This window comes from Sinocyclocheilus anshuiensis, unplaced genomic scaffold, assembly GCF_001515605.1.
Source record: "Sinocyclocheilus anshuiensis isolate Anshui unplaced genomic scaffold, SAMN03320099.WGS_v1.1 scaffold2666, whole genome shotgun sequence".
Taxonomy (NCBI): domain Eukaryota; kingdom Metazoa; phylum Chordata; class Actinopteri; order Cypriniformes; family Cyprinidae; genus Sinocyclocheilus; species Sinocyclocheilus anshuiensis.
Genome location: NW_015555902.1, coordinates 33,527 through 41,740, shown reverse-complemented (window position 1 = coordinate 41,740; position 8,214 = coordinate 33,527). Strand labels below are relative to the sequence as shown.

Genomic DNA, 8,214 nt, shown 5'->3' with positions numbered 1-8,214 from the left:
TTTGCTTTCATCTATTTAAAATAAAAACACTAAAAATCTAATACCATTTAACTGTAGTCTTTAGCAAATGTCAAAATGAATATCCATGAATATCATGTTGTGATGACTAAATTCTAGCATTTAAAATGATTGATTTCAGATTTTAGTGTTTATTTTATTTAAACAAAAAAATACATTTTAATTAATTTTGGATATAAAGATAATTATCGGCTTATAAGTGTCAGACAGCATTTTAATTTTGGTGAATTCCTATACTTTATAGTCCCCATCCACTTTCATTATATAGAAAAGAGCAGCATGGACATTCTGTTAAATCCTCTATTTTTGTGTTCCACAAAAGAAAATCATACAGGTCTGGGAAGACATAAAGGTTATTAGCTAAAAACAGAATTTTGGATGAACTATTAAGACTTGAATGTGTAACTATAGTATGTTATATCATCTAACATCTGGAGGGTTTTGTGGCTACAGGCATTCAGAACCAGTTTGATTTACAATCCCACACAGATAAAGTTCTAATGCCGCCATTCATTCTCCAGCGGTGTTTAGAACCTATATTTTAAAAGGTCTATCCTTCCCTCTGACATAAACAATGAATATAAATGTTAAACATTTCTGTTACTCACGCCACAGTCAGAATAAAGTGAAGAGAGAGTGCCAGTTATAGACTGCACTTAAGAAACATTTTATGTGGATGGAATAGCGTGCAATAAAAATGTTAAGGAGGGGTGGATGAGAAGTGCTCACTATATACTTGTGGCTCTCCGACATGCTGGGGTCGTAAGAGTCTGACAAATGTAATTTCACAGCCTACAGAACACATAAATGTGCATGCATGCACACACATAGATGCAAGCAAACTGTAAGCATACTGACATTTAAATGGACTGTTCTAGCATGAGTAGTCCCAGCATCCCCATGAAACCAACTAATTCAAGCATTACAAGAGAAAGAAAAAGAATGGCATCTATATGAACTAAGAACCTATATGAACTGGTTCTTTTGCACTTATAATGAGTGACCCTTCCAAAGAAATATAGTGTGGTGGTAACATAGTACAGTGATGGTATCAGTCTGTAAATACTGTAAATATTTTGTACATAGTGCTCCAATGTACTTCAAAGAAGTGTGCTGTTCTCATAGTACATTTTCATAAAAATCATAGTATTGCCATTTTGTAAGTGCTCTGTTAAAAGGGCCATGAAATGCAGTTTTACATTTTTATGTTTCACATAAGTTTATGAAGTTTTTTTTTCACCAATAACGGTCCAATATTTGTAAAAATGACAAATTTCCATTCTCATTTTATCTCTCTGTGGAAAATACTCAAAGGGCATTACCTCTTGCAGAAATGGAAGTAAATGCCCACTGCCCATCGCACCATTTCTACATCCTCGTTTACAGCATGTCATGTGTGTTTTGTGGTGTATTCTTCTGAGAAATTGAATCAACACAACCACAATGACCGCAACAGTCTTTTTCAGCATGATAATTGCTTTTGTTTGATTAATTGCCCATTACAAGGCAGCTGTACATTTTAATGTATAGACTGTTTTAAACATTTGTATGAAAAAATTGGACACTAGAGATTTCTTTACAGATTTACAAACACTTTTTTTTTTTTTTTGTATATGGTGCCGATATGATTGCCGATCACTGATTGCCGTTATGGATATACTGGTGTGGTAGCATATGTAACATCTAGCAATGTGCAATAATTCTGTTTTTTTTTTTTTGCAATAATTGGGTAGTCTAATATTGGTACTGGATTTTTGTTTTTTGTATATATGTATATATGTATGTATGTGTGTGTGTGTGTGTTTAAATAGTCACACAAATACAAAGTATGTTGCAAAGGAGAGATGAAGATATATAAATATTAGTTTATAACTATAATTTTATAATTTAATTTTAATTAAATCCTATTGTTTGGTTCCTGTTTGAATAAAAAATATTTAAATTGAACTCATTATATCCAGTCGTTAGAATTCTATTTCTTTCTTTTTTTCCTTACTTTTTTCCGGTTGAAATTATCTGTGGACCCCTGGTTGTCCCGGAGGCCAGTTTGAAAACCCCATCGGGCGTTTGTTGATTTTGTGAATGTGCAGGTGTGTGTAATTGTGCTGACATTTACTTAATTCCTGTTTGCTGAGGATTACCTACAGTGCTGTCAATAGGTTGTTTGCAATCACGTGATTCTGATGACGCGCGAAATGCAGCTGGAGGGCAGGAAGTGATTTTTCACCATAGAAATCACTAGCAGAAACTCAAAATGCCTGTGTTTTGCGTTGTTTATGGATGCTCAAATCGGCCACACACCACACATAGACACGATGTAAATAAGCTATTATTTGCATTTCTGAGAGCTTCGTATCACGGAATCGTGAGATTGAGATAAATTGAAGTGAGTGAGCCTTTTAGTGATTAACGTTAGATGAGAGCACTATTTGCTCGCTTTCTATGCTATAATCGATTCAGAATTTAAATAAAAGTTGTTTTGACACTGTCAGAATTCACTGAATGCTAAACGCCACACATAGACACGATGTAAATAAGATATTATTTGCAGTTCACAGAATCGTTAGATTGCGATAAATTGAAGTGAGTGACAGCTTTTTATTGATTAGCGTTATATGAAAACGCTATTTGCTCGCTTTCCAGGCTATAATCGATTCAGAATTTAAATAAAAGTTGTTTTACGTGCTGCTAACAGGACCAACAGCCACATACCCTGTACATGCACAACAACGATGTTCCTTTATAATCAGTGAAGCTCTCTGAACTGCAAATAATATCTTATTTACACCGTGTCTGTGTGGCTTTTAGCACTGAGTGAATTCTGACTGTCTCACGCTGACGGCGTGAGAGGTGTCAGCCCAATCTATTTATATCTTTATTAATATCTTAATATATTATTATATCTTATATTAACCATTTGCACACACGAGCATTATCGGGCTCCGCTCCTCCCGACCGTTTACAAGACACTTTTTCCTGCGTTTTTCAGTCAATTTCTTGACTTTTCCCCACTTATGAACAACACATTTTCGTACACGATAAAAGCTCCTTGTGGGTTCTCGGTTTGGTCGATTTGAGCATCCATAAACAACGCAAAACACAGGCATTTTGAGTTTCTTCTAGTGATTTCTATGGTGAAAAATCACTTCCTGCCCTCCAGCTGCATTTCGCGCGTCATCAGTGACGTCATGTGCAAACAACCTATTTGGCAGTATCTCTCTCTCTCTCTCTCTCTCTCTCTCTCTCTCTCTCTCTCTCTCTCACACACACACACTCAATTTCAATTTCAATTTAAGAGTGCTTTATTGGCATGACAAAAGTTATACATTTGTATTGCCAAAGCAATTGCAGCTGGACTGCTTACAAATAGTACACATATGTATTAACAGAAAGAAAAAGAATAATAACATTAGTAATAATAATAATAATATATATATAAAAAGTATTAAGCATGTAGTGCCAAATGAATTACTAATGTATGTATTATTTTCTATGGACACACCGGAATATTTTTAGCATTTTGAGCAGACAAACACTTTACAGAGCTTGTGTAAAAACCATCAATTATCAACATTTAAAAAATGTAAGAGACATTAAATGGACAACAGTGTTTGAATCAGGCTCTTCCCCGAAAGGTAGCTGGCGGTCCCTGTACAAAAGACCCATTGAAAAGAGGGTGGGTGACCTTCAGTGGAGAATTGTACATGGGATTTTAGCTACAAACAGACACAAAGTACTCCTTAATGTTTCGGATGATGAGGGTTGTCCTTTTTGTGGGGTGTCTGAAACTGTTTTTCATATTTTTATTGAGTGTCCACGTTTGGATCAAATTTTGGGTTTAATGGAAAGCTGGAGTGTACAGTGTATAGGAAATTTTAATCAAGAATTGTTTATTTTTGGTCCTAAATATTCAACAAAATATAAATCCAAAGTGGTTTTATTAAATTATTTGTATGGTGCAGCAAAGTTAGCAATCTGGTGTACAAGGAAAAATAAAGTAGAAGGGAGGGAAAGTGTGGACGTTGTTTTGATGATGAGAGGTTTCATAAAGAAAAGATTAATGATGGAATATGCTTATTATAGCCTCATTAATGATGTCAATTTTTTTCATGTGTGGGGCGATGATGGCTTAATATGTGAAGCTGATGATCATGAAGGTTTTGTGTTTAATTTATGAGTAGATTATTATTATTTATTTAAATTTTTTTTTTTGTTTTACATTTTTTTATGTATATATGTTTGTGAAAATTGTAAATATATATATGTTTAAATATTTGTGTTCTTTAAAAATATAGGTCTCTTATGTTTTTACTGAATTATTAAAGAAGACCTAAAAGTCAAAAGTCTCTCTCTCTCTCTCTCTCTCTCTCTCACTCTCTCACTCACACACACACACCATCAAACTAACTCTCACACCAGTCGGGTTTAGATTGTTTTATTTTTTTGTCTACCAAATGTTTCCACCCTCAAAGAAGAGTGTTAACATATGGCAAGGGAATGTGTAAACAACTTCTTGTGGTGCCAAACACTAAATGACTTAAATCTGTTGAGTTTGGCAGCCTATTTCCGACTTGTGTGGGAGAAAAATAAAAGCCAAAGTCTTCAATAAGTCAGAACTGTCTGGCGACACACGCTTGGTTACATCCCAAAACAAGATCTGCTTTTCCTGAAGGAAATACCAGAGCTTGCAAGGCAACAAAAAAGCAGTGTTGGGTAGTTTTAGGTTCTGTGTAAATGAAAGGCCACAATTTAGTATGCAAATTAATATACAGTACCGTACAAAAGTTTGGGGATACACTGAATTGATCAAAGTAAAGACATTTTTAAAGTTACAACAGATTTCCAAAAGATGACCAATCACAATTCAGTATGCAAATATTATGCTAACATTATTGCCAGTGTTGGGAAGGTTACTTTGGAAATGGAAAATCTGACTTTAGCACCTCTTTTTACTTAGAGATCTCTGAGGTTAAATACAGATTTAAAATCGTAAGATTCAGTCTGGATCCAGAACACCTGAGAAGAGATGATGCCAACCCCTCAGAGGACCTCAGATGATGCCAACCCTGAAACAACATACAGAACTACCAAATTTTGCTATAAGTTTGATTGCAACATATAATAATTGCTTTTAATATTGTTCATCATCTGTTTGATTACGTCTTTAATTGATTTTTCTGTACATTTCTGCCATATGTACATTAACTGAGAGTCACCACTGATAAGCTACTACTAAATATTGTAGAAACTTAATTTGCTGTAAAGTTGCTTTGCAGCTGTTTGTATCATGAAAAGCGCTATACAAATAAACTTGAATTGAATCTAGTTTAATAGTTATGATACTGTTTTTGAAATCAAATCCTTGCGTAGCTACGGCAGGAAACACTGGCATCTATTTTGTATTTTTGGGTAAGAATAAGAAGCACTTCATCCGGTACTTAGCGTCTTTCATTCCAACATAAGAAAACATTTCTGGAAACTGCAACTGAAATAGCATTTAGATGTATTTGCACCGTTTATGTATCTCAGAGGGGACATGGATGCATTTAAACTGCAGTTACAGATGCATAAATAATGTTTTGTTTTTAACATAAAACGTTGAATACTGATATTTGAAATGATTTAAAACATGACGAAATGTGAAATTAAAACCACCAGTAGGTGACAGCAAGTGACTAATGAGTGAGTCATTGAGATTCAACCAATTCATTCAAACGACTGATTCATTCAGAAACAAAGCATTTGACTGTTAATGAGTGAATCACTGAATCATTTATTCAACCGATTCGTTCAAAATAAGTAAACTCCGTCCATTGCTCAGAGACGTAAAACAGTGCTGTGATCTTTATTTGGAACTATTTACGTTGGCAAAATTGAGCAAAAACAAGCAGTGTTCATGCTGATATCTGCAGAAAAACGGTACTCTTTGTGTGATATAGATGAAGTTAACTATATTAAATTATATATAAAAAGCATACAGAAGCATGTTTGCAATCTACAATTGAGAATGCCTGAAATTTTGAGTTTTAATAGACTAATTAATGTGTGTGAACTCTGTGTGTGATTTGGCAATATAGCTTATTTGATAATGTCAGATCGCACATCATTACAACAACACTTACCATATCATCGCAGAAGATATACTGTACGTCACAGACCCCAGACTCGACTTGAATGGAAAATGAATCATCCGCGGTTGTGCGCACACTTGTTTGCACATGAGCATGAGTCTAACTTGCAAATGCCAGACCACTGATTCGTCAAACCTGCTTTCCTGCAGTCTATGTTCTTCTGACTTTTGACTATGTTGTAGTAAGTAACGAATATGCTTAGGGGAAATGTATCGGAGTAAAAGTATACATTTTAATTAGGAAATGTAGTGGAGTAAAAGTAAAAGTTGGCTGAAATATAAAAACTCAAGTAAAGTACAGATACTCCCAAAATATACTTAAGTACTGTAACGAAGTATTATTACTTCGTTACATTACACCACTGCATTTTCATAAGTAACTGTGACAGATTTCAGTTACATTTATTTTGTAATTAAATTACGTATTTCTGTTACATGTAACTAGTTGCTCCCCAACACTGATTATTGCGTTGGTAGATTTTTCTCTTTTACTGCACTTGCCGGCACTGACCTAGTCTGACTCTTGAACGTCCCGCTCGCTCTGACTTCCTCTGGCGCTATTACAACAAAGCAATAATGTGTTAATTCAAAAACGGCATTAGGGACCCATCAGTCCGTGTCTATGAGTGCCTGTGTGCCAATGTGATGTAAGAGGTCAAATTTCAGAGCCTTATTGAACAGCACTCTGGGGGAAACGGCACAAACTAGAAAATGATTGGGAAGCTGGATGAAGATGAATGATTAGAAGCGCGTGAAACAGATGGAAGGAGACGATGCAGAGAAATAGAGAGAGATTGAAATGGCACTCAGGTGAAAAAGGTTTATAGAGGTTTGAAAGTTTAATGTGAATGTCTGTCATGTCTTTCTCCCTGAATCTCTCCTCTCCTCCTCAAGTGTTTTGTTTCTCCACTTCCTATGAAAAAGGAAGTTATTTATTGCGCATTTGTGTGCGTTTCATCATGGGTTTCTGTGTCTTATAATAAGGTGGTAACAGATTTAGCCAATCAGCAGACTGCGTTATATCTACGACAGCCAGAGCACAGGGGGGACTTGTGTCTGACAGATGGCTGTGTTATGTGTGTGCGTGCGCATGCATGTTCACACTTTGCATGTGTCGCGGGATGAATGTCACAGCTTTATCGGTGTATGTGAGCATATTTTTATTTGTTTGTATTTACACATGCATATGTGTTTACACTGTATCTTTCTGTCTTAACTAGCGGATGTGCAAGTAAGTGTGTGCATGTTGTGCGTGTGTGTGTGTGTTGGCTCCAGCTCCAGAAATGCCAGGAGGTCCATGTGTAAAGGCTATATCACAGTGTGTTTTTCAGAGCAGCCGTTGACCACCCTGCACTACACACATCACAGGAGGTCAGTGCCTCTGCCCTCTGCACACACCAGGCAGTCAACAGACCCATCGACTGCAAATATACGATGAAATGAAGTCTGAAAATGAAGTCACTCTGGACTACAACACAGTTGTGTGACCATTTATAACTCATAGAGTAAAAGGCTGTTTTTACAAGATGCATTCTTGTGTTCATCTGTGCTGCTTTGTAATCGTTTATCTATTTATGCATGCACTAGATGGACTTCTTTGAATGTTGAGATTCCAAGTTTAAGATGCCATGTCATGTTAAAAGTCAAGTCATCTTTATTTACATAGCGCTTTATTCAATATAGATTCATTTAAAACAGCTTCTCAGTAATAAACAAGAAAATAACAAAAACAATGATGCAAACTTCTTAAAGGGGTCATATGACGTTGCTAAAAAAAGAACATTATTTTGCGTATTTGGTGTAATGAAATGTGTTTATGCGGTTTAAGGTAAAAAAAAACACATTCTTTTCCACATACTGTACATTATTGTTTCTCCTCTATGCCCAGCCTTTCTGAAACGTGTAAATTTTTACAAAGCTTCATCGTTCTGAAAAGCGAGGTGTGCTCTGATTGGCCAGCTATCCAGTGCGTTGTGATTGGCTGAATACCTCAAGCGTGTGATGGAAATGTTACGCCCCTTACCATATGATGCCGTGTCCCGGCGCGACGAGACAAAACCAATAAA

The 8,214-nt window shown here is 35.7% G+C and overlaps 1 long non-coding RNA gene across 1 annotated transcript in view; it reads left to right on the top strand.

The window, feature by feature from the left end:
- The first annotated feature begins 606 nt into the window (after positions 1 to 606).
- Positions 607 to 8,214, top strand: part of LOC107675920 (uncharacterized) — a 17,736-nt gene continuing 10,128 nt past the window's right edge. Inside the window, exon 1 of the long non-coding RNA XR_001632657.1 lies at positions 607 to 617. This is a non-coding gene — a long non-coding RNA (uncharacterized LOC107675920). The remainder of the gene's footprint in view (positions 618 to 8,214) is intronic.